General features: G+C 45.2%; 1 pseudogene; it reads right to left on the reverse strand.

Annotated features, from left to right (window-relative positions):
- Positions 1 to 23,811: 23,811 nt before the first annotated feature.
- Positions 23,812 to 27,260, reverse strand: part of LOC147701378 (uncharacterized) — a 38,921-nt pseudogene continuing 35,472 nt past the window's right edge.

Consider the following 27,260-nt stretch of genomic DNA (forward strand, 5'->3'; position numbering starts at 1 on the left):
GCTGCAGTCGCAGTGGCTATTCGACAGTCGGATGGGCTCGTTCTGAACACTGATCTCACAGTGATGGTACCGCATGCTGTGGATACATTATTGAACAAAACAAAGACCCAGCACCTTACGAGTGCGCGTGTTACAGGTTACGAATTGACTTTGTTTGCTCCCCACATTACGATTAAACGATGTGCCACTCTGAACCCAGCTACGTTACTACCCTTCCCTTCGAAGGAAAAGAACAATGATGTTCATGATTGCATATTTCAGATGGAAGAAGAGACGAAGGGACGGGTAGACCTGACAGACAATCCTCTATCTGACCCTCAAGGGGAGTTGTATGTTGATGGCTCTTGTTTCAAATTACCAGATGGCACGACAACTGCTGCATATGCAGTAACTACTCTTCACACTGTAGTTGAGGCTTCCCGAGAACCCTATCAACTCAGCACAGGCAGCTGAGTTAGTGGCATTGCTTTGGGCCTGTGAGTTAAGTGAAGGATTGAGAGTAAATATTTACACCGATAGACAGTACGCCATCGAGTGGCTCATAGTTTTGGCAGACTTTGGGCCAAAAGAGGTTTTCTCACTTCCCATGATCAGCGAATACAGCATGGCCCCTTGATTTTGCGATTGAAGACAACATTGACGTTCCAGAGATGGTGGCTGTAGTTGAATGGAGTGCACACAAGGCAGTGAGTGATGAAGTGGGTGAGGGTAATGCCTTTGCTGATCAAGTAGCTAAGGAAACTGTGAAATTCAAAATGACCTTAATGTTTGTGACTAGCTCTGCTAGGTGGGCGGCTTAAACAGAGATGTTTAATAACACCATGGAGAGTGTCCAAGAAATACAGAAAGAAGCTACTCCTATTGAGCTGGCTCACAGGCAAGAGAAAGTGGGGAAATTAGATGCAGATGATTGTTGGATTGATTTGACAGAAAAACAACGGTAGTTGTTGCCCAATACATTAGTGAATGCGGTGGTAACAATGGCACATGGTTCAGCACATATTGGAGCAAAAGGTATTTGTGCAATATTAGATCCATATGGTACAATCCCAATATTCCAAAGACCGCTGCCTATTTGGTGCAATATTGCATGGTTTGCTTACAACATAATCCTGGGGGCAGGGAGCCTGTTCTGAGTGGAAACTTTGCACCACCATCTTTGCCTTTTGAGGTGCTCCAAATGGATTATATCCAGCTGGAGCATGTAAATAATTTGAATATGTCCTGGTTGTGCTGTGTGCTTTCAGTAAATGGGTGGAACCCTACCCGATCAAGGAAAATACTGCTTTGGAAACGGCAAAGGAATACTTCCCACGCTATGGATTGCCTCGGGTGATCTGGAGTGATAACGGGGGACACTTTAATGCAGAATTCATCCTTCACATTTGTAATGGACTATAGATTAAACAGATTTTCCATGCGGCTCAACACCCCCAGTCCGCTGGGTTGGTGGAGAAGTATAATGGAATACTGAAGCTTAAATTAGCCAAAATTCACGAAAGTACCGGATTGAAGTGGCCAGATGCTCTGCCACTGGCATTAATGTCAATATGGGTTCCTCCACATTCCCGTTCTGGCTTATCTCCTTTTGAGGTCATTTTTGGGTGCCCTGCTAATATTTGGGACATCCCGAGACCCAGAACGTTTCCTGATATAGAGTATCCTATGTTGACAGAATATCTTTATGCTTTGACTAAAGATCTCCATTTCATTCATCAACAGGTCTCAGCAGTTTTGCAGCCCATGCCGGAGGGTCCCGGACATCGCTTGGAGCCAGGACAGTGGGTTCTAGTCCGTAATTACCAGGGAAAATCCAGCTTGGATCCCCGTTGGTCTGAACCGTTTCAAATCTTGTTGACCAAGTAGACGGTGGTAAAGGTGAACAGCAAGCGACACTGGATCCATGTGTCACATCTGAAAAAACTACCCCTCCCGATTCCATATGATTAGCTAATCCAGGAAGGGGTTCTGACCGAGGAAAGTGAGCGAGTTCTTAGTTTTGTCCCTTTTTCTGATGCCCAGGTAATTGGAGAAGGGGAAAGAGAAGGTGTTTCAGGCTCGGAAGGGGCTATGTCAGCAGCACAAGTGATTTCCCCAGATTCTGTTGCCCCTAAAGTCGAACAAGAGGCTTGCAGTACCCTGTTGCACTGGACTCATCATCCTCTGTTTTGTTCTCTGATCAGGAAGTCCCTGGCCATGCTTGATATAACCTGCGGCCCAGAAGATAATGCGGTACCCCAGTTGAATATGGTAGTTCTGCTGCGCTGGGATGCACCATCTGAAAATTAAGAGTCCACGGTGAGAACTATTCGCGATCGACGTGGCGATGCTGTTAAGGAGCAATAGACCAGCAAACGCCCGGAACCCTACAAAGGGTATTGAAGAATGCTGCCAAAGAAGTTTGATGGAACCCACTGAGGGTGTGTACTTCATATACCAGCATGCACCGAGCACTGAGCAACACCCACTAAGGGCGGGGACAATACTTAAACAGCGTGCTGGTTTTGCCTAAAGACTTTGACCTCGAAACGCGTCGGCACTGTGATTTTAATTATTCCGGAATGTTAATGCTGGTTGCAGTGAATTAATAAACCTTGGTTTCAAACAGCATCGAGTGCCTCCAGAAATGCTTGGGCCTTTGTGGGAATATATATATTTTATATATATATATATATATATATATATATATATATATATATATAAGAATCCACAGTCCTGAAGCGCCGCAAACAGCAAACGGACACAACCAGGTACAGACCACAAAGCAAGGATTTAAAGATGAATAGTGTGCTTTATTCCATCAATGGGGACGGCAATATATATATATATATATATATATTCACTGAAAAAACCATAGGTTTCACACCAGTTATAGTTAGGAATTAGCATTTAAAAAACCTATTAAATTCACTGTAAAAAAAATAGGTTTCACACCAGTTATAGTTAGCTGGAAATTTTACTGATATAAAACCATTGAAATTCCCACGTTATAGTTAGTCGGACTCACTATAACTTGCGCGTGCAATGCACTGCTGATGACATCACATATTACATCACTCATGACATGGTCAGTGACATCACTCATGACATCACTGATGACACCATCCTTGTAACACAGTGACAGACCTCCTTTCACTGTAAAGTAACCTTTGAAACACATATTCAAAAATAGAAACTAACATTAACAAAAAAGTGGATATACCCATACCAGTTACAACAACCAATTCAGTAATTTCACCATCTATATACAAATTCACACATTCACCAACAGTTTTATGTATTCACTCATACATATACTCACTCATCATATGTAGTGATACTCCTATTCATTCTGTTACACACCGACAGTCATCAAAAACTTACTCATACATATACTCACACATGCAAATAAACTAAAAAACATCCATTTATTTGCATATACAACTATACACACATTAGCACATTACTTTTAAGGAAACTTACACATACTTACTCTCTTAAACAATCACTTATTGAAACACATACTTATTTAAACAGGAACTCTTTCAATGTCTCACTCTCACATATACTTACTTATATACATCAATTCTCATATATACAAGATTAAAACATATGTAGTTACTCATAAAGACACTAGTGAGAGAGGCATTCACTCTCTAACACACACATATACACACTCATCCACCCATACAATCCTACATAAATGCTGTCTTCAAAACACATACAAACAGTGAGTCAGTCATTGATGCATCTATGTGCTAAGTAACAGCCCCACCAAACCATACAGACACTCATACTGATACTAAAAAAACATCTAATAACCCATATACACACACATGTAGCTACTCACCAACCCATGCAGTCACTTATACATAAAGTAAAACACTGATACATATATTTAAATATTTAAACATTACTCGCTAATATATGTATTCACTAAGATACACTTAATAAGCCAGTTAACCAATCAATTTTTTTTAAAAAACAAACAATTAGACACTTATTTAAACATTTATTCTTCCATCGACCTTAACATATACATATATAAAACATATTTATTTTTCAGAAAGGCACATATTCATTGGATGGTGTCATCAGTGATGTCATGAGTGATGTCACTGACCATGTCATGAGTGATGTAATATGTGATGTCATCAGCAGTGCATTGCACGCGCAAGTTATAGTGAGTCCGACTAACTATAACGTGGGAATTTTAAAGGTTTTATATCAGTAAAATTTCCAGCTAACTATAACTGGTGTGAAACCTATTTTTTTTACAGTGAATTTAATAGGTTTTTTAAATGCTAATTCCTAACTATAACTGGTGTGAAACCTATGGTTTTTTCAGTGAATTTCATAGGTTTTTTAAATGCTAATTCCTAACTATAACTGGTGTGAAACCTCTGGTTTTTTCAGTGAATTTCAAACGTTTTTTAAATGCTAATTCCTAACTATAAGTCTCAGTTTATATGTAAGACTGTTAGCACTCTAGTTGTTCTTTAGAACACTCTGGTACATTCTGTCATTGGGCTACAGTTGGGCTACATCTAGCTGATATTTGGGCTACATTTGGATTTTTTGGTCTCTGGTGGCCATCTTTGGGCTACATTGGGCTACATTGGGCTACATTTGGGCTACATTTTGGCATATATATAGCCCAATGTAGCACAATATATATTTTATCAAAGTTAATTTTCGTAAAAACCACTTTAGAATAGGGCTACCACTCCCTACAATTTTTCCCAATTTTTTTTTTTATTTTTTACTTTGGAGCGCTTCCAGTGCGCTTCCCGGGGAGCGCCCCGAAAAGCGTACTTTTATAAAGCGCCCCCGGGCGCGCTCCGGGGAGCGTCTCGTAAGCGCCAATATCGCGAACGAAAACATGATCATGACGTATCGCGTAGCCGCGTCCGCGTGATACGCACGGCGTAAGCGCACCCGGAAGTACTCGAGCGAATACGATCGCGCAACGTAAACATCCGACGCGCTTACGCTACGCGACCCGAAATGCCCCCGGGCGCGCCCGGGGGCGCGTTGCGTGAGCGCGTCGGGTCATGTGACCTGAAAATAACACTTTTCATTGGTTCATAACAGTTTTAGTTTCATAATGATGAAGCCCCTGGTCTTGTGACCTGAAAATAACACTTCTCATTGGTTCAGGACAGTTTTTTTTCAAAATGATGAAAGACCCCACCTTTTTTCCTTATTCTGACTTTGTCCTTTGACTGAGGAAGACCTGTTTGTACATCTCTGTACCTTTTTGATCTTAATAATGGCTTCAGTAGCAGCAGCAGCTGGTGCATCTGCCCCACCACCACCACCACAACCACCAAGAGGACCAGCTCCAAATTATATTGGTGGTCAAGAACAGGAGGAGGAGGAAGAGGAAGAGGAGGAGGGGAGGAGAAGATGGCTGCCTGAAGAAAATACCCCATACAAACCCAAGCCACACATTGTATGGGAGTTTTTTTCAATCCCAGAGGGCAAAAAAAAAGTGAATGCGGCCAAGGTAACTTGCCTAATCTGCAATGAAGAACTTTCGCGGGGCAACCCAAACAAAAAATATTCATTTGGTAACCATACCATGATTCGTCATATGACCCGAAAGCACCCAAACAACTACTCTCGTGCAGAGTTCAGGGAACTGGCCAGTAACCTCCCCCAGTCGTCAAGGACCACCTCCCAAAGAACCCAACCCACTTCATCGGCACCAGAAACATCCGAGATGATGCCTTGCATTCAGCCAAGATTTGCTGATTTTAAAATCACTTGTTCTGCATGTGGCAAGCTTATCGCCTATGGTGAAAAAAGCGTTAAGCTCATCGTCCTTGCAGGTGATAATCACAAGTGCCCCAAAAAGAAGTAATTTTTTGGGTTTTTTGTTTTTTTGCTCCAGTTGAGCCAGTTTCAATTCCCTTTTTTTGTTTCTCCCCCTTAAAAAATACAAAAAAAATATAAAACTGTTATGAAAAGCCAAAAAAAGTTCAAAAAGTTCAAAAAACACAAAAAAAATATAAAACAACAAAAATTAGAAAAAAAAAAGTTCTTTTTAGAACTACCTCCAATTTCTAAATAAAGGCTTCTTTTTTTTAAAAACTGTCATCTTTTTCCTTCATTTTACGCTCCCCGGTGCGCTACCTGGTGCGCGTACCGGGCGCTTCCCCCGCGCAAAACGAAAAATATATATATATTTTAAATACCCCGCGGGGCCCTTTTATAGCCCCCACATCAAACCTAGGGGGTCAAGGGGGGGTCTACCCTGCCCCCTTATGGTCATTTCCCTCTTTGTTTTGCCCACCTCTCGTGTCTCGATCCTACCGAGACACAATATGGCGGCCGCTCCAGACTGTTTCGAATGTTTACAGACACCCGAGAGCCAATCAGCTTTCCGTGCGCACCTCGCGTGGCGTGCCCGGTGCGCGCACCGGTGCACGTAACAGTGCGCGGCTATAGATATATATATTTTTTTGAACCTTAATTACTCAAAATCGACTGGAGCACATATTTTGAGACATAACAAAGGCACATCGGGCTACCAGTCCCTACAATTTTGCCAAGTTTGGTGGAAATCCATTCAGCCGTTCCGGCTAAAAGTAAAATCGACCGCCCTATGGAAATTAACATGGGGAAAACGCGTTTTGGGACCCCCCTTTTATCTCGGCCCCCGCTTGACGAATCCCCCCCAAACTTTCAGGGAAGGACCGGAGCTCAATGAGGCCATTTTGAGGAAATTTTGAGGCAGATTTGTCAACCGGCGCCAAAGTTATTCCAAATAGAATTTTGAGATTTAACATTGAAAAAAATCCTAACTATAACTACCTACTGGCGACCGCCAGTAGGTAATATATATATATATATATATATATATATATATATATATATATATATATATTATTTCGTACTTCCACACGCTTTTCCTCCAGGTATGAAAAACACGAGCCCAGTGTGCATCCCAAGATTTATTTCAGCAAAATCGGCAACAGATTAACTCAACGCATTTCGGGATAGTCTCCCTTGCTCACGAGTCAAGTTGTGTGAATTTCATTGGAGTAATTTAAAAATATTAGTTATATATAAATATATATATATATATATATATATATATATATATATATATATATATATATATATATATATATATAGATATATATATATACACATCATTAATCCACGAGGGATCCTTCTTGAACGGTTCCCGTAGTCAGGTGGCGCATATGCCGGCAGGACCCTAAAGCCGGTAAATTTGTGCACAAATTTCAAAGGTTCCCAGAAAGGATTAAATGCGCACTCAGAGCAAGGGTAGATAACACCAAGTTTATTCTTCAATAATCGCTACGCGTTTCGAGACCCACCGGTCTCTTGATCACACGATCTGAGTGCGCATTTAATCCTTTCTGGGAACCTTTGAAATTTGTGTACATATATATATATATATATATATATATATATATATATATATATATATATATATATATATATTCACTGAAAAAACCATAGGTTATAGACCATATATAGTTAGGAATTCGCATTTACAAAACCTTATTTTACTCACACAAAACCATTGAAATTCCATATATAGTTAGTTGCACTAACTATATATCGCGCACCCGCAATCCACTGCTGATGATGTCACATATTACATCATTCATGACATGGTCAGTGACATCACTGATGACATCACTGATGACATCTCAAATGACATCACTGATGACATCACTGATGACATCTCATTTGACATTACTGATCACATCACTGATGATATCATTCATGTGATAATACGATGAACCTCTTCAGACTCTAATATAACCTTAGATACAATCAGTGTAAACAGACACTCACAGACTGTCACTCATCCATGGAGTTACTCACACACCTAGTCAGTCATGCAAAGAATCAATCACACCTCCATTTCCTCAACTATACAGTTATACAAACTTTACTTATTCAAACATATACTAACACATATTTACTCTCTTATACAATCCCTGATACAAGTTCACAATGATCCATACAGCCACTCACACATTCACTGGCTCTTATGCACAGTTATTTATATATGTCAACTCTCACATGTACTGTGTTTTACATATGTACTTACTTTGACATGTAGCACTGAGATATCCATTCACTCACCAATACACTCATGCACACAGTCAACCGCCCATACAGCTGTTTCCACATGCACTTTTGAACCCATACATCTAGTGAATCAACTGCTCACACATCTATGCACAGAGTCATACACCTCCCAGCCACCCACACACACACTCAGTCTCCCATACAAATACTTGGGCAACCAATCAATAACCCATATAGTTACTCATATAGCTACTGATCAACACATGCAGCAGTTTACAGAACAACAGGCATAATGATGCACAAATTAAGACAGTTTAGTCACTAACCCATGCACTCACTGAGACACATTTAATCACTCACTCATACAGTCAGTCATCCACCTACTAAATCCTTCATCTAGACACTTATACATCCACTCATTCTTCAATATGTAAGACATATTTTAACTTTACAGAAACATACAGTCACTGGATGTTGTCATCAGTGATGTCATCAGTGATGTCATTTGAGATGTCATCAGTGATGTCATCAGTGATGTCACTGACCATGTCATGAATAATGTAATATGTGACATGATCAGCAGTGGATTGCGGGTGCGCGATATATAGTTAGTGCAACTAACTATATATGCGAATTTCAATGGTTTTGTGTGAGTAAAATAAGGTTTTGTAAATGCTAATTCCTAACTATATATGGTCTATAACCTATGGTTTTTTCAGTGAATATATATATATATATATATATATATATATATATATATATATATATATATATATATGTATATATATATATATATATATATGAGAGGCGGTTGTTGAGGTATTCAGGGCCCATGTTGTGGAGCGCTTTGTGTGCGTGGGTGAGCAGCCTGAACGTGATCCTCTTGCTGACGGGGAGCCAGTGCAGGTTTCTCAGGTGGGCGGATATGTGGCTGTGGCGAGGGATGTCGAGGATGAGTCGTGCGGAGGCGTTCTGTATGCGCTGAAGGCGTTTCTGCAGTGTGGCTGTGGTTCCTGCGTATAGGGCGTTCCCGTAGTCCAGTCGACTGGTGATGAGGGCCTGGGTGACCGTCTTTCTGGTTTCGGTGGGGATCCACCGGAAGATCTTTCGAAGCATGCTCAGGGTGTTAAAACACGAGGATGAGACTGCGTTGACTTGCTTGGTCATCGTGAGAGAGGAGTCCAGGATGAAGCCCAGGTTGCGTTTGTGGTCCGTGGGTGTCGGTGCTGTGTTCCGCGTCGTGGGCAACCAGGAGGCATCCCAGGCAGATGGGGATTGTCCGAGGATGAGGACCTCCGTCTTGTCCGAGTTGAGCTTCAGATGGCTGTGCTTCATCCATTCTGTGACATCTTTCATTCCGTCCTGGATGTTGGCTTTGGTGGTGAGAGGGTCTTTGGTGAGGGAGAGTATTAGTTTGGTGTCGTCAGCATAGCAGATGATGTTGATGTTGTGTTTGCGTGCGATGGTGGCGAGGGGGCTCATGTAGATATGGAAGAGGGTTGGGCTGAGTGAGGAGCCCTGGGGTACCCCGCAAGTGATCTTGGTAGCTTCGGAGCGGAAGGGAGGGAGGCGGACTCTCTGGGTTCTGTCAGAGAGGAACTTTGTGATCCAGTCCAGGGCCTTTCCTTGGATCCCAGTGTTGTAGAGGCGGGTTATTAGGGTGCGGTGGCAGACGGTATCAAAGTCTGCCGAGAGGTCCAGGAGGATGGGAGTGGCTGTCCCTCTGTTGTCCATCAGGGTCCTGATATCATCGGTGTCTGCGATGAGGGTAGTCTTGGTTCTTTGTTTGGCTCAAAATCCAGACTGGGATGGGTCGAGTAAGATGCTTTCTTCGAGGAATGCGGTCAGCTGTTTATTGACGTCTTCTCGATGACTTTAGCCGGGAAAAAGGAGGAGAGAGATGGGGCAGAAGTTCTTGAGGTCTTTGGGGTCCGCTGTTGATTTCTTCAGAAGGGCGTTGATTTCTGCGTGTTTCCAGCTTCCGGGAAAGGTTGCTGACGTGAAGGAGCTGTTAATGACGTTCCGGAGGTGAGGTGCGATGATGGTGTTGGCTTTGTTGAAGATATGATGAGGGCATGGGTCGGAGGGGGAGCCGGAGTGGATGGTGTTCATGACGCGGGTGGTGTCTTCAGTGCGGATGGGGGTCCATGCGCTGAGGCTGGTGGTGGGGGTCGTTGGTTTGGTGGCTGGAGGCGGAAACTGGGGTCCAAAGCTGTCTGTATATCTGCGATCTTGCGGTGGAAGAATGTGGTGAGGGAGTTGCAGAGGTCTTGTGATGGTGTGATGTCGTTGTTACTGGAGCTAGCTCTTTGACGATGCTGAAGAGATCCTTTCTGTTGAGGGTGTTGTTGTCAAGCCACTCTTTTAAAGATGCCCTTTTGGTGGTGTGGATCATCTGGTGGTATTCGTGGGTGGCGCTCTTGTAGGGCTGTCATGTTTTCTGATGTCCGTGTGTGGCGCCAGGCTTTTTCGAGGGTTTGGCATGATTTCTTTGCGATTTTGAGGACGTCTGTGAACCATGAGGTTTTTCTGTTGCTAGTCTTGCCTGGGGGTTTCTTCAGTGGAGCAAGGTCATCGGCGCAGTTGGTGATCCACTGTGCGAGATTGTGTGCTGCGTCGTTGGTGTCTGGGGTGTCGACAGGTGGGTTCTGGCTCAGCGATGTGGTCAGCTGGTCTGTGGTAACTTTGCTCCAGCATCTGCGGGGGATCTGTAGCTTGTGGTGGTGGGATGTGGTCTTCTTGAAGGTGAAGTGGATGCAGCTGTGGTCGGTACAGTTTAGTCTGGTGGAGTGGCTGAAGGAGACGTGGTTGCTGCAGGAGAAGACGGGGTGGAGCGTATGGCCAGCGAGGTGGGTAGGCTTGTCCACCAGTTGCTTGAGACCGAGGCTGCCGAGGTTGTTGAGCAGGGTGGTGGTGTTGTTGTCGTTGTTTTTCTCCAGGTGGAAGTTAAGGTCCCCTAGGAGGATGTACTCTAGTGAGGCTAGGGCATGCGGGATGATGAAGTCGGCGATGGTTTCACTGAATTGTGTCCGTGGGCCCGGGGGTCTGTAGATGAGTGTTCCTCTGAGGGTGGCCTGGGGGTCAGTGTGGATCTGGAAGTGTAGGTGTTCGGCGGCGGTGAGTGTGTCTTCGGTGTTGGTCGTGACGCTGATAGTGTTCCTGTAGATGATGGCGATTCCTCCTCCAGTTTTGTTGACGCAGTCCTTCCAGGTGATTTTGTAACCGTTCGGGATGGCTATGGCGATGTCGGGGGCCAAGGAGGCATTCATCCAGGTTTTCGTGAGGAATGCGACGACTGGTGCTGTTGTATCAAGGAGTTCCCAGAGTTCGATAGTGTGTTTGTGGATGGAGCGGGTGTTGAGGAGAATGCACTTGAGGTGGTTGTTGTTTTCGTTGCTGCGTTAGGTGGGCGGGGTGCAGGTTCAGAAGCAGGTGAATTTGCATGCTAGGCAGGTGAAGGGTCCGTGGGTGCACCTCGGGGTGGCTCGGTGGCAGGTAGTCCTGTGTTGAGTGTGTTGAGGGTGGCGGCGTCGTATCTCAGTCAGGTGTCCAGGCAACGGCTGGGGCTGGGGCCGGGGGTTTTGGCATTGGGCGCGGTCCAGGCGCGGACGGGCGCAGACGGGCTTGCCTTTGGCGCGCCTTTGGCGTGGCACGCCCGCTGCAAGCGCCTGCTGCACGGCCTCCATAAGAGGCGAAGTGGAAGGGAGGAGCAGCTGGGAGGCGGGAGCGGGGCGGCCAACGGGCAAGTGGCAGGGGGTACAAAAGGGAAAAGGGGGCGGGCAGGAAACTGGGAGCAGGGGGGCACAGAGGGCCGCAACGGGCGCCTAAATTACAGTACAATAGCACAAATACAAATGATGAAAAAGCAATTTACAATGACGAAAATACAAGTACAATTACCAGGGAGGAAAGGGATGGCAGTGCAGGGGGGACAGGAACACAGTTACCAAGGGCAAACTGGCGGAGCAGTGGGGCAGCGACTCGGGCACATCAGGGGAGCCGTGCGGCATGGGGAGCGGCCTGGCGTCAGGCCACACTCACCTGCGCCGCGCCGCCTCCATAAGAGGCCAAGTGGGAGGGAGGAGCAGCTGGGAGGCAGAAGTGGGCGGCCAATGGGCAGGTGGCAGGGGGTAAAGAAGGGAAAAGGGGGCGGGCCGCAGGGAGCAGCAGCGGGAAGCGTAGAGCGGGGGGGCACAGAGGGTCACAAGGGACGCCTAAATTACAGTACAATAGCACAAATACAAATACAAATGACGAAAAAGAAATTTACATTGACTAAAATACAAATACAATTACCAGGGAGGAAAAGGATGGCAGAGCAGGGGGGACAGGAACACAGTTACCAGGGGCGAACCGGCGGAGCAGTGGGGCAGTGACTCAGGAAGATCAGGGGAGCCGTACGGCATGGGGAGCGGCTCTCCTGCGTTTGCAGGGAGGACGGCATTTATTCACTCCTTGCATTAACACTGCTAACAGAGTAGGATGAGAACCATGCAGACGCCATTTTCCGAACCTATGCTCGAACACGGGCTGTGATAACGTGTTAGTCTCTGGCAGTTGTCAAGCCCCAGTGCATCTGAATTACTGTGAGCAGCTGAACGTAGGCTGTTTACTCGACTGTCCTGAGACTCAAGGTCGCATCTGGCTTTGGGTGCGATAAGCACATTCTTGGAGGCGCGGTGCCTTCACTCCCTGACACCAAGACGAAAGGGAGTCACCACTCCTGACCTTCAGAGTAATAAATAGTTAAGCTTTAAAGTAATCATGTGTGCCATATATGGTCCTTACCTGGAGCTCGAGTGCCAACTGGTGTTTTTCCTTTTCCAGTGATTATATGTGTTGAACTGAAAAGTGTATAACCTCATGTTTGAATACGAGCCAACAGTCTTCTCCGCGCACTTGTTGGGTGAGGGTCGGAGAGGCTCCTCTATAGAGTATTTTTGCTTAATAAATGATTGAACTTTCTTTACTGCCATCTGACTGATTATTGGGTAATGGGATTGGGGCTATTGGTAGGTATAGCTTTTTATGTTATTTTTATGGTACTTCACGTTGTAAATCAAATCGATATTCGATAAAAAAATAGGAGTATTATGATTTACTCCTCATTTAATGCAACAGATTAACCTCTTCGATGCGTGGGATGGACCACGGCCATCTGACATCACAGTGGGTGTGTGGGAGGATGGCCGGGGCCGTCCGAACCGTGCACACAGTATTTTTGTCAAAACCATGGCGGAATGTAGGTTAAAAAAAATTGACATCTGCAAACATGGATCAAAACACAATCGGTCTTGCATGTTTTACAAGGGACCATGTATGCAGGATGAACCGACTCATGGAGGCGGGTCGCTAATATAGGAAGGCACAAGACCGCTGGCCCTGCAGCACTGTGGTCTGCGCTGCTCGGAAGCCTTGGACTAAAGTCAGCCAGCCCCAAAACATCAATTCTCCATGCAGTAGCTTTGCAGTCGTGCTTGTATCCATATACGTAGGGCAGAATAGTGGATTGCTTTGAGGACAAAGGCCATAAATTAGACAAACAGACATCTAGGAAAACATACACAGACATGTGCGAACAGAAACAGACAAGCATGCAGATGCATAAAAACACACACAAGCCTTCAGATACATAACAATTCTAAAATAAAGAACAACTGGTCATGCTGCTCACCAGTACATCAGAAGAGACATCATGCAAACATTCTTTAAGCAGTAACCCCATGCCAACATTAAATAACTTTACAAAGTGCATTGGTACAAGCAAAATACAATTTTAATACAGCGGAATACTGCAAACATTTTACTATTAAACCAATCAGTGGTGGGAATTAATAAAACTACCAGGGTTACAATTTACTGGAGGATACAGACGCTATTTGTAATTTAATTAAAAGAAATGGTTGTGTATTACAATCCAGCGTCTGTGCTTGCGATGTTAATTGGCCCAGGAGAATCACAGACTCTTCTGTGAAGCAAAGGGCTGAGGACTGTTCGCATTTTGCAGCCCCTTCAGAGCTGCAAGGGGTGGGGCATCAAATTAGGGGGCAAATTAGGCACTTAGATGTTTTTAAGTTTATTATGTACATTGTTTAGCTAAAATCACAAACTTTATACTAGAAGTGTCTAATAACGCTACCGCGTCGTGTGTAAAAAGTAAGCACACAGACAGGTAGCTGTGCATGCATAAATGCATGGGTGCAGCGGTTTTGGGAGAGGCTGATATAAGCCATACCAAATACACCTAAAAATACACCCAAAAAATAACCAAGGCAGCCATCATGGGTTAGGCCTGAAGTACGAGCTCTGCTACGAACCACCCTGATCCGAAACACAAGCTGCTGCTGATTACCTTCACATGCCGCATCTTGACCGGGAAGATTTAACGGTGACTCCGCGGCCCCAGTTGACTAAAATCCAACTGGATAACTGCACTGCAGCTGAGACAAGGTAATGGGCCTGCACAACAGTGGAGAGACCTCTCTGAAGCAAGTGAGCCATTGTTGCCTGTGGCTGAGCCAGCAGCACTCTGGGAGGGTGTGGAGCAAAACCTCCCCCCAAGAACTTCTGTTGGCCTTGGGAGAGGGTCCACCCCTTGATAATGAGACTGGGTGGCACTCTGAATGACTTGAGCCGCAGCAGCGGAGTGATCTCCCCCCAGGAGGCCCAGCGGTGTCGAGTCCTGGCTCTGTCATGCCCGACGAACTAACATGGCACCTGGGAGTGGATTGAGGGGCTGTGGGCTGGTCCAGCCCGTGGTCATATGAGAAGCACCTGGGGCTGTGAACCTTCCCAGAACAATAACAGATATAACTCTGGTACCTCGGAAGCCCGCACAAGCACTACTGATACTGACCTCGCTGCATGGGCCAGTGCAGGGTCACTGGCTGGAGCCCCCCTGGAGTGGCAGACTACGAGACAGGCACCGGACCACGGAGCAGAACATGTGCCCTGAAAACTGATGTGGGAGTGGGCTGACGACCAGGAGTGGTCCCCCATTGCAGGCCCAACTGGTGTCACCCCTGGGACTTGGTGAGACTGACTGGAAAAAAGTTGCAGTGAGTTGGTGGCCGCTCCCCCATGTGCCCTGCATGGCCCCTGGTGCTAGGACTGTTCTGACCCCTCTGACTGGCGTGGTCTCCCCACTGGGACTGGTGCATCTGGGTTTGGCTGAGGGGAGGAGCCCAGGACGTGGGCCGATCATTGAGGGTGAGGCAGACCCCCTTGCCCTAGCAGCTGGACCTCATGGGCCTTCCCTGGCCAGGGACCAACTCGCTCCCTCCAGTACTCCATTAGGGACCCAGTGCCAGATGCCTCTTGGGCCCCAGGAGGCAACAAAGGCCATCATCTTGCTGACTACTGAGTAGCCCTTGGCTTGGACTTAGGGCCTCGCCATGCTGGTGGTCCAGCTGGGGCTGTCTCACTGCACTGCTTGGTTTGGAGCCCCACACAAAGGGAGGCAGATGCTCGCCTGGCTCCTTAACCCTCCCCTGACACACACAGGCAGGGGGTGCTGCCACCCTGCCCTATACTCGAGTGCGAGCTGTCGATGCCAAGGGTGTTCCATGCCATTGCTCACTATCCCCTGGGGTCTGTTTCCTGAGACCGAGGGCCAGCCCAACCAGATCCTGAGGATGCCCTGGCTATGGGGAAGGATAAGCCCACAAACACTGCCTCAACTCAAATTCCTATAGACAATTACACTACCCACTACAGCGGTCCTGCCTTGGGCCCGCCAGAACCCACGGACTCCGATAAGCCTGGGGCTCTACCCACTGACCTTAGTCAATCTGCAAGTAATCCAAGCCTCCCAGGCAGCAGTGGAAGCCAAAGTCGTAAGGTAAAAATGGATGTTGTATTGCACCGTCAAGATCTCTGCAATGCCATTGTCAGAATTACAGAGGCAGAGTCACAAATCTCTACAGTCAAAGATGTCTCAATCAACAAGTCTCAAGGCTCAAAACTCCTGAAACGCACATTGCAACTACATGTGCGTGCGGAAGATGCGGAAAGCCACTCATTGTGCAACAACTTCTGCATTGTGGGTGTCCCTGAGTACATGGGGGATGCAGACCCTCAACAAATGGCAGACCTCAAAGGAGCATGGCTCAAGTCCTGGATGTCTGAGGGGTGCCTATCACTCTGGTTTACAGTTGAAAGGGACCATCGCTCTATGGCCCCAAAGCCCCACCCTTGCGCTGCTCCACAACCGATTATTATCCGCATCCTGAATTTCCGTGATTGGGACGCTGTCCTTGGTGAGGCATTCCGCCCAACCTGACCTCCAATATAGCGGTGCCAAAGTCTTAATATTCCCAGAATACACCAGGAAACTTCTGCAATGCGGTTGATCCTTTCAGGACACAAAGCAAAAAAACTGCTGAACATGGGCCTGCAGTACCATCTCCTCTTCTTCCCAGCCAGGCTCTGGGACATTTTTCCAGAACAAATTCATAATCTTTGACACACCAGAGGATGCCTAGCAATGGTTAGAAGGAGGAGAGGCCGCTGCAGGAGCACTCTCCCCCCTCCACCAGCAATCGGGGCCCGATTGTCGATCTGGTTGCCCGCTCCCGGCTCTGTTCCAGAGGGCAATGCAACCTGAGGCAACTTGGTGGGACTCACTCGGCCACACTACTGTGTTCCCCTGCATCATTGTCCAAGCTTGGAGGAGACCCAGCCAGGGACCAAGCAGCGAGCAAGAAGGGCGACCCTGTAACTGCCATGCCCCCTCTGTCCCCCTCCTTGAAAGACTCCTTAGTTCCTCAGCCGGACTCAGATCTTTCACTCAGTCCTGAAGTCTCCCCACCCTCTGGCACTAAACTTGACACCTGATGACATCTCCATGGTTCTCTGACGCTCGTCGGACGGAGTTATCCCTTGTCCATCCACCTCACCCTGAACTATTATCAACCTTTCAGTTGCAGCTGTTTTTTTTTGTTGATAAATACTGCCTTTACATTGCTTCACGCCAAACTTTGTTGAAGAATCACTAATGCAATACTCAATTTTGACTTCACTGTCCAACTTCTCCGGCGACAGATACTTCTTGGTTTGGGGTTTTTGTTATGCAAATTTGTTGAGTGTTTTTGACCCTTTCTTCTTTTTTAGGTACCAGCACACTTGATAGTCTCTCTTGCAGCCACAACCTAGCAGCCTTAGTCAATTTCAGAGTATCCCAGACACCTGATTCATTGGCGCACATTCCCTTCCTCCCCGGGGCCCATGCAAGGGTCACAAACCACCTCACGTTCACACGTGACCTTACCCATTGACATTCAAAGTCCCATCATGGAATGTGAGCGGATCAAGCGCAGGCAGTGTTCCCATTTTCCATCGGCATTTGTCAGAGGTCCTCCTCCTTCAGAAGACCCACCCTCAAGGCGAAGGCTGTCCTTTTTGCTGTCTTGCAAAGGCTATGTTAGGGTCTTTTATGCGTGGTACTGGCAGAGAGCAAGGGTTTCACCATCCTCCTGCACCGCTTCTTCCCCCTTGTGGTGTCCCAGATTTCCTGCGATTCCCCGGGGTGCTTTATAGCATAGGAAGGCACTCTAGAGGGACCAGTGATTGTATTGCTGTCTGTTTATGCCCCTTAGCTGCCCTGGCAGGCTGCCTTGCCGACCTCTCAACACTTCTGACCCACTTGACACAGGGCCTCCCAGTGTTAGGTGGTGATTTTAACGCAGTCCTCAAACCAAACCTAAATTGAACTGACCCACTGCCTCCAGGCCCAGACTTCCTGAGGGCTGGACTGCCTCGTGGGTCCTCTGTGATGCTTGTCAATCCTGGCACCTGATACTGCGCCAATTCATGCAACCTCAGCCTCCCATCACACACACTCCCACTGGCACCGGACTGTCAGTCACCAAATCACATTGGCATACTAACTAGTGCGGTATCGGACCATTCTCCTCTGCTTCGGACACCGCTCTCAACACTGAGACCCATGTGGTGCATCAACACATGGTACCTCCAAGACAAAATCATTGTCTAAGCACTAAGAACAGAGCTCCAAACCTACATCTTTAATAACTCGGGATCAGCGACCAGGGTGAGTACGCTCTGGTCCACCAGCAAAGACACCCTCCGCGTTTTCAGGAAACACTTGGTCAGGACGTGAGAGAGGAAATGCCCCTCCCTTATCACTCAGCTGGAAACCCAGGCTTCATGCTTGGAAAAGAGCCTCCTCTCTGACCCAAAGGATTCAATTTCCTACCAGCTGTGCCGTATCCAGGAAGACATATGCTTACACTCCATACAAATGGCCAAGCTCCTCTAAGGAGCAACGATGGCTAACATTTGTGGTTCGGGTGACAAAGATGGAAAAATGCTGTATTGGCTTGCCTCACACCAGCAGGTCAACAGAATAGTCCCTGCGATTAGGGATGAAACAGGCTATGTGCATCTTGCCCTCCAAAACATCCCTCATGACTTTGCCCATTATTACAAAGAATAGTACTCCGTACCCCAGGACAGGGACTTGAAGGCAAGTAACTGCTTCTTAGACTCAGTCGACCTCCCATCCTTACCCAGGGAAGACTCCCAGCTGCTAAACATCTCTAATATAATGGAAGAGGTTGGGGACGTTCTCTCTGGACTGCGCCCCAGGAAAACTCCCGACCAAGAAGGGTTCTACCTGGAGTACCTACTGAAAAAAACAAGGCTTACTTCTCCCCCACCTTCTTGCCTTCTTTGAAGAGGCGTGTCATACAGGCTCCTTACCGGAAGACCTGGACTCCACCACTTTAGTAGTTTTCCCCAAGAAGCAACCTTCAACCGTCTCCTGTGCCCACTACCTCCCCATTTCATTACCCAACTGTGAAATTAAAATCCTGGCCATGAGACAAAAAAGGGTACTTCTGCTTCTCATCCACCCGGACCAGTGCGGTTTCATGCCATAAAGAAGCACACAACATTGCATTTGAAGGCTCCATGTGGCCCTATCCTACCGTCACTCCTTGCCACAGTATTGAGCTATACTTCTCGTTGATTTTGAGATTTCGTTTGATGTGGTGGACTGGGCCTACTTCCAAATGGTGCTGACCCACTTCGGCCCCAGTCCACAATTTTGAGGCATGGTTGCTGTTCTCTACTCCCATCCCTCGGCCCGGGTGTGATTTAATTGAGTTCTATTAGACTCCTTCTCCATTAGGTGCTGCACCAGAAAGGCTTGCCCCTTGCTCCCCTCCTCCTTTTCACCTTAATAACAGAGCCCCTGGCCCAAATCATCTGTTGTTTCCCGCTGTTTAAGGGGTGGCAATGTGCCACCAACCATGGGGATCACAACGCTCTATATGTGGATGATGGCCTCTTGTATTTGGCGGACCGAGCAAGGAGCTGCCTTCGATGACTTCACCTGCTCAAGGCCTTTAGACAAGTCTCAGGCCTGAAAGTGAACCCTTCCAAATCAGTGCTGGTTCCTCTGGCTCCTTTGAGGGACTACTCTGACTGGCAGTTATTCCCCCCCTCTCTGTAAAATAAGCTTCAGATATTTGGACACATGGGTGGCTCTGCACCCAGAGCTCACCTGGACCCTGAACCTACAACTGTGCTCCTGAAAGTAAAAGCGGACCTAGCCAAGAGGCAAAGCATCCCCATTAACGTGATGGGATTCATAGCACTATACAAAATGATGATATTGACCCGCTTCCTCTAAATCCTTCAAAACCACCTCTCCAGATTCCGAGGTCCTCGAAGCTATAAAGTGATGCACAGACTGTTTTATGGATGGGATCTCAGCTGGGGTTAGCGCTTACCCACTGTCAGAGAGGCCCCTATGATCGTTGGCTGGGCATGTCCAATTTGTATCTTTACTACCTTGCCTTTCAGCTCCTTGTCGCCTGCGACTGGTTCAAGTCGGGTGGTCGGAGCCAGCCTATAAGTTAGAACTCTCCCAACTCTCAAGCACTGATATATGGCTCACCGATCCCCTCCCAGTTGCCTGTTGTCAAACGGGTAGTATTCCTATCTTGGTGTGCTGCCTTAGGACAAGTGTAATGGGAAAGTAGACTCACACAATAAAACCCCCAATGGCAGGGCACCTGACTGAGGGAGGTGGCAGCACTTACTGGCTTCAAAACATGGGATAACATCAAGATCTCCCAATTGTTTGTCATATGGTCAGGAACACACATACACTCCTTTGCAAAACTGCAAGAGTCCTTTGCCCTTGTGCGCACCTAATTTTAGAAGTACCTCCAGGCCAGACACGCCCTTCGCACCTACATACACGACACGGAGCCCCTCCAGTAGTTCAGTCCGCTAGAGGGCAAACTCCTAATAGGTAACCTGGGACATGGGGGAGTCTCACAAATCTACTGAACCCTAATTATAAACTCTCCTGGCTCACTACACCAGCACTGGACCCAATAGGAGGGTTGGGTACGCCCACTGGAAGAAGACGACTGGCGGGACACCCTGATCGCCGCTCGTGAGCTTACCATCTCCCCAAATTAAGGCTAATACAAACATATTACCTCCACGCACAGTACCTCTTACCTTAATGCCTGCATAGGGCTGGTCTCCATCCAGATGTCACCTCTGCCAGGTGCACAGTTACACCTACAGTCTTCTTCCACATGGTGTGGTTCTGCATCACAATACAAACATACAGGACTGCAGTCGCAAGAGATACGGCAGAGGTGCTGGGGTGGGCGAGTCCATTCTCTCCTAACTTGATACTTCCAGGAATTATAGAGGGCACAGAGAGCACCAGGGCCAAAAAGGCCTTTTTAGGTACAGCCCTTCTGCTGGCAAAACGTGACATAGCAACAAAGTATCTGCATACCTCTCCACCCACCATTGAATTGTGGCAGCGCGGAGTATACTAGTGTACTCATCAGAAGAGGGTGGTATTTGAGGCAAGATGCTATCCTCAAAAGCATGGCCATGTGTGGGGGGAAGTGGCTGCACCTCTAAACTACTGCTTCTAAACCTACAGATTCACCCATGCATATGACTTGGCATGCATTGTTGCTACTTATACATGTGGCATCATATGCTAAATGTGTTCCTTGTGTACTCTTTGGCCACTCCATGTTCATGCGTAGTAGGGAGAGAGGGGCCCTTTTGAACACCCAGTGGGACTGGGGCACTGTAACAGTGTAAAATAGAAAAATCCCAAAGGGTAGGTTTCTAATCAGTACATCACATGCACTCAGATATTCTCTAGGTATCACTCACTTCATTCATTCACCTTAGACGTACTACAATCCCTATTACTATATATACCTGGAGGACAACTGAATTTGATTTACATGTAATTTATTAGTTTCAAGTTGTTTAAAATATCACATCAAAAACTGAAATACAACTGTAAATAACAACAATTTTATAAAATCATTTTACAGTGTCAATAATCACAAATTAGTACAAGAGAACACACTAACAAAATTCATGGAGAGAGTTTTTTACGAGACCGGTACAGTTGGTCTTGGAGAGCTACACGTCCGTTATTTCACTATATTGTACACACATTACTTGACACCATTGATGTATTTTCCCGTTCAAGTAATGGGAAACAAGGGGATTGTGTAGTATGTTAGTGGCGTTGACGCGTTTCGATGGGTTCTCAAATTATTTCATCTTTATCAAGACCATTTGATCACTCTCATTAGCAGGATACAGGTGTAAATATCAGTGCACCTATAAAAACAATAATTTAAGTTCAGAAACCATACTTTATATTACAGAAGTCCTAAAATTACAGTGGTCCTCAGAAGGATGCATACATTTTCCATACATAGATAACATGTTTTTTACTGACAGGGATATTTGTAACAGAAGTTTTATCCTACTAATTAGGCCAAAGTAAAAATGTCTAACAATAGGCATAGGGTCCATACTATCTCCTCATTCTATGTCTATTCCATCTACTCGTACAGAGCCTGTTTATTGATGCACCCTTACTCACATGTATTCTTTCATACGATTCTTTCACACCTCACCATACCATTTAAAAAAGGGGGAGGAAATTAAAATCATCTATTATTGAGAGCCGACTCACCTTTTAATTACAAGGTCAGCTCTTATGTTTGCAACACGGCTTCTATTAACCGGTTTAGCGTAATTCATAGCATGTGTTAGAATTCGAGTCCTTTGCTGTAGAAGGAGATGATATGGGGAAATCAGTGAGAACCTATCTTGCAGTTTGTTTAACCATTATACTTCCTAGTTCAAACAAATCTCACCTCAGGGCACAGTTGGTAAGTTTTTGGCTCTACTGTTGCTGTTGCTGCGTGGTATTTAAATTGCAATTCCACCTACAATGAGATATTGTACATAGGACTTTAATACTAGCGTAAGTTTTCTACATGTCAATGTCATATCCTATCTGTACATTTAAGAGGGTGCAATAATAACCCAATATATACCTCGCAGTGAGAAGGTAATAGACTTCCTTCTGTAGAGGCACTGCCTCTACAGAACCCCATTTTTACTAATAAACAAACGTGCGATCAAGTCGGCCATCTTCAACTGCGAATAGGTCAATCAGGAGCTACCTGAAAAGCAATCCAACAAACTCTCACTGAATCAAGACTGGTGAATAGCATCAAGCGGTCCGTCAGAAAAAACTGCAGAAAAGTTTCTAAGTCAGAAGGTAACATTTTGACCAAGGCTTATTATGAGGTGTATCCGAGCAGGGTCCATCGCGGTCATTCTGAAACTTTGACATTGCCTGGTCAAGCGCAATCAGATGTCCCAGACTACCGCTACAGGTCTCTAAGTGCTATTAAGTGGTCCCTTTTTGTGAATAGCGTTGTTCAGTTTCTTTCTGATGCTCCAGCAGATGCCCGTACTTAGGATGAGGTAATGGTGGTGACCCTACTATTCGCTGATGATACTTTGCAATCTTCCAAAACACCGGGATGGTTTCAGTTGCCCCTAAATCGCTTCAAAGCTTTTTGTGATTCTAGAGGATTAGGGGTGAACACTACACAGACGAAGCTTCTAGTACTCAATCCTCATGAATCTTTCAGAGGTATATTATCTCTAGGAGGAGCCTCTTAGAAAAGGGTGAGAACTTTTGGCTATCTAGCCATCACACTCTCGGAAGAAGTGAGATAGTTGCATATCCTTTTATCTCTTTTTAGTAGTTTTTATATGTTTTAATTGGATTGTTTGTCCATTTTTATTCATAAAATTTAAATCGGTCTTGAGAGCTGTGCTCTTTTAGAATTAAGACAACATAGTGGGCCACGCTGTATATGCATGAATTGGCGAATTGTTTTGTAGTTGTGTCCCTGTCTAATTATTGAACGAAATTTAGACCATGGCTTAATTGATGTTTTTTAATAGTCTACTATAGTATATTGGCAGTTGTTTAAAACTATCTGAATGAGCTGTATTGCTCTTGCACTTTTAAGGCCTCTTGACCGAAATAACGTTTTTTATGGTGTTAATATTTTAGAAATTCATGTCTCCAGTTCCCAATGTTGGATTTTTGTCACTTTGTTGTCATTTTAAAGATAAAAATATTTCCTATTTTTATAAATTGAAGTTGGATTTTTCGTGTGCTGTTTCACAATTATTTACTAAGTTGATGTTGTTAAATGCTTTACCTACCTGTCTCCTAAGTTAAGCCTGCCTACCTGCCTGCAGCCACGCTACCCAGGGTTGAGCATGTGAATAATTTACTGAGACCTATTGTGAGTCCCATACGCTATTAGTGGCCTTAATTCTAGTGGTAGATGCATATTTACCACTACAAATAACCAACTTTCCAACATAAGGGTTTACGAAAGTGAACTTCATTCAAATGTGTATAACATTTACTGGAGGGAGCTGCAGTTTATTATTTCCATTTAAAGAAAAATACTCTTCATTTAACATAAGGCTGCAGTTAACTTCAGCTAGGGGATGGTAAGTGTTCAATTCTAATCTGGAAAAGTAAATAGTTTCAATTAAAGCTAGTTATCTAATCCTAACAACCTAACCAGAAAGTGCCTATGGCCTCATACGTGACATCACAAATATTTTATTTTGCGACATAACTGATGTTATCACTAGGGAAAAGGGGGGGGGGGGTTGTGGAATAAAGGTCAGAGCTGGTGACATCGGAAATGGATAACCGGGTTACAGTCCCGACCTTGGCTCAGCATCCTGTGATATAGGGCAAATCACTCTTCTCCCATTGTTAAACAATACCTGTGTGATATAATCTGCGACATTTAGTAAAGTCTAACGCACTTGGTCCAGTTTAGGTGTCATTGGCATCTATTACATCATTGTTGTCACCACAAATGATATAATATATGTCTTAACTGGTGAACTCATAAGCTACGCAATTAATGACATCACTGATGATAACACATGATATTATTGGTGACATCATAGATGACACCAAGATGTGATGGCACTTCACTGGGTGTGCTCTGTGTGCATTGTAGACAGCTGATATTTAGTAAGTGAGGAATGACTGATTGAATACCGGCGTGTGCTGCTGCAGACCTGAATGTGGGACGCTTCTCATCTGGGCCGGAAGACCAGATTGGTCTTTGACATGTTGTCAACAAGGATGTCGCCTGTGTACATTGTATAGACTCTTCAGCCATTCCTGGGGTAACTTACCGATGTTACAAAATAGCAATTACATTTTTTTTGTTTCAGAATACTACTTTTAAGCCTCTTACAATGAAGCTTTTACGAGGTATTTATTTATTTTTTATGACCGTGAGGCAGCCCTTTTTCCTAACTAGAGATTCTTAATGTTCAATTAACTAATGTTTTGAAGCCTGTAGTGTAGAAATGTATATTTGCAGAGAGAGAGACGGAAACTGTGTGGATACACAATGTATTTATTACAACACTCTCTGGCCTGGTCTGTGCAAGGTACAACCTCAACTCCGTTAGTGGAGTGCAAGTCATTGTACGTTGTCTTAGAGTGAAATAATGTACCAGAATAAAATAAATTGTGAAACTACACAATATTGTGAAACCCTGTTTTGGTAATTGTTGGAAGTGGTGGTCCTTATCGCTTACTGCTGCCACCAAATGCTGGAGGCGGGTGTCCCCGACCCCTCGCTTCAAGGTTAGGCTAAGTAAGAACACCGTCTGAGATAGCCCTGCTCACCCCCTTAGTAGCTTGGCACGACCCTCCAGGCTTATCTCCAAGGCACAAGTGTTCAATATGTGCAACCACACTCACAGTAACCCCATGATGTCATCACAAATAGACTCCACACAAGTTTTGATAAAATGAGTATAATCATTATATAAGCAATTATACGATACAACCACACAATGCAAAATCAACATAAAAGAATGGGTTGTAAGTTTATAAATCTTCCCCCTGACTGTGCGCCATATGTGGCAGTCTTAACCAATGTTCCACCATTAAATGAAAATACGCCCCCTAGCAAAAAGGAGACCCACAAATCTCTTAAAAACAAAACTGTTTCATGGCTTAACCAAGAATGTGGGTTTCCAGTGGCATTATCCAATCATATCCCCCCTACAAGAAGGGTAAACTGGATTGGAAATTCAACTAAAAATACTAAGGGGGACTGAGTTATCATTAATTTTAACCCTTTCGATGCTCATGACGAGCTCAGCTCGTCATGATGCACAGTTGAGCTGTGCTGATGACGAGCTGAGCTCGTCATGAATAAAGGGGCTTTTAAAAAAGTCAGCACCGGAGGGGAAAACGCTTAGCAGCCAAGGTGTTAAAAACCCCTATTTTGCTACTACCTCCCTGATTAGAGCAACATCATTATCATCAAATAACCAGGGAATTATTTTACGCTCACTAGGTTACTTTTATAGTCATCTGATGCATCAAATCAATAGGGGATAACAGTTCCACCCTAGAAATTTCCAGAAAGTATGAAGTCCCTATCTTTAACCATTTTCAATCTTTGAGTACTTTGGATGCTAAGGATTGACTTAAGTGGGACGATTCTGTCAGGGAGGAGCTGATTATCCCCAGTACTAACCAAGGAAAAAGGGATAGCCTAGGTGAGGCAGGGCCCATGTATGGGTCAGAAATAAAAAGTGTTGGTCTTAACGGCCAAGTCTGGGATGGCTTACCGGATATACGAAATGAGGGGGGTTCTGATACTGGGGAACCAGGGCCAATATTGGCCGATATTGTGTTAATAGCTGGAAAGCCAATCCCGCACTGCTCTATTGGGAGCTGGAATGTTGCGGGTTTAGCACCCAAAAGAGATTCCCTGGGATGGACTGAGTTCATGAAGTCACACAACATAATCTGTTTCCAGGAAACTTGGTGTCAAGATATGGTCAACTTTGTAGGTTTTGCCCCCTTTAACCTGCCAGCCCAAGCCTCAACGTTCGGTAGAGCTAAAGGCGGACTTCTGACTCTGGTCTCCATCGACCTCGCTGTTACTGTGAAAAAATATATGGAAGTTGGGGCCCATGCACAAATTCTGTGGTTATCTCAGAAACAAGCCTGCAATGTTCTTTTAAATAATTTTTACAATAATATTTTTGATAGTACACACCACCAAGTTGTTAAGGATCTGGAGGAAGTTGTAGGTGAATTGACAGCAGACGAGACTATTATTTTTGATTTTATTTGGGTGGAAGATTTTAATATCCCTGTTTGTCCGATGTCCTCCGGGGGGTCTGTGGGGTAAAAAACAATATTGATGAATATGACTTGCATTTTCCGCACAATACCTATGGTGAGTCATTCAATAAATTACCTAGACCTAGAAATACTAGCCCATGTAAAGAGTGAAAATGGAGATATTATCCCCACTTACACGAGCCGGAATGCAAATACAGTTATTGATCATGTATGTGTATCATCCAGTATCGTATCACTGTGTAAGGCCCCCAAGATTGATGAGACGATGCTAAGCGATCATAACTGTATTATTCTAGAAGTCATTATATGGGAAACTAGTCCTGTAGCTTTCATGCGCACTGTAATGAATATTGAACCTCATAGACCCAACGGAGTTAGTATAGGATGGAATGGGGAAAGATCGGAGGTGGTAATAAAATCCATTGTAAAAGGATGCTCAGATTAAATTTACACCATTTTAAATATTGATAACAATCCAGCGGAGATTCTAAGGGATTTTCTGTTAAATAATAGGGCTATCAACATAATTTTCACCAAAAACAGCACGGGGAATTCCACCCATAAAAGGGGAAGGTTTGACCATGCATGCACTGTATTGCTCAAAGAACTAAAATCGGCCCTGGCAGCCAGGCCGAGAGATAAGATTCTGGTG

This window comes from Lissotriton vulgaris, chromosome 7 (genome assembly GCF_964263255.1).
Source record: "Lissotriton vulgaris chromosome 7, aLisVul1.2, whole genome shotgun sequence".
Classification (NCBI taxonomy): domain Eukaryota; kingdom Metazoa; phylum Chordata; class Amphibia; order Caudata; family Salamandridae; genus Lissotriton; species Lissotriton vulgaris.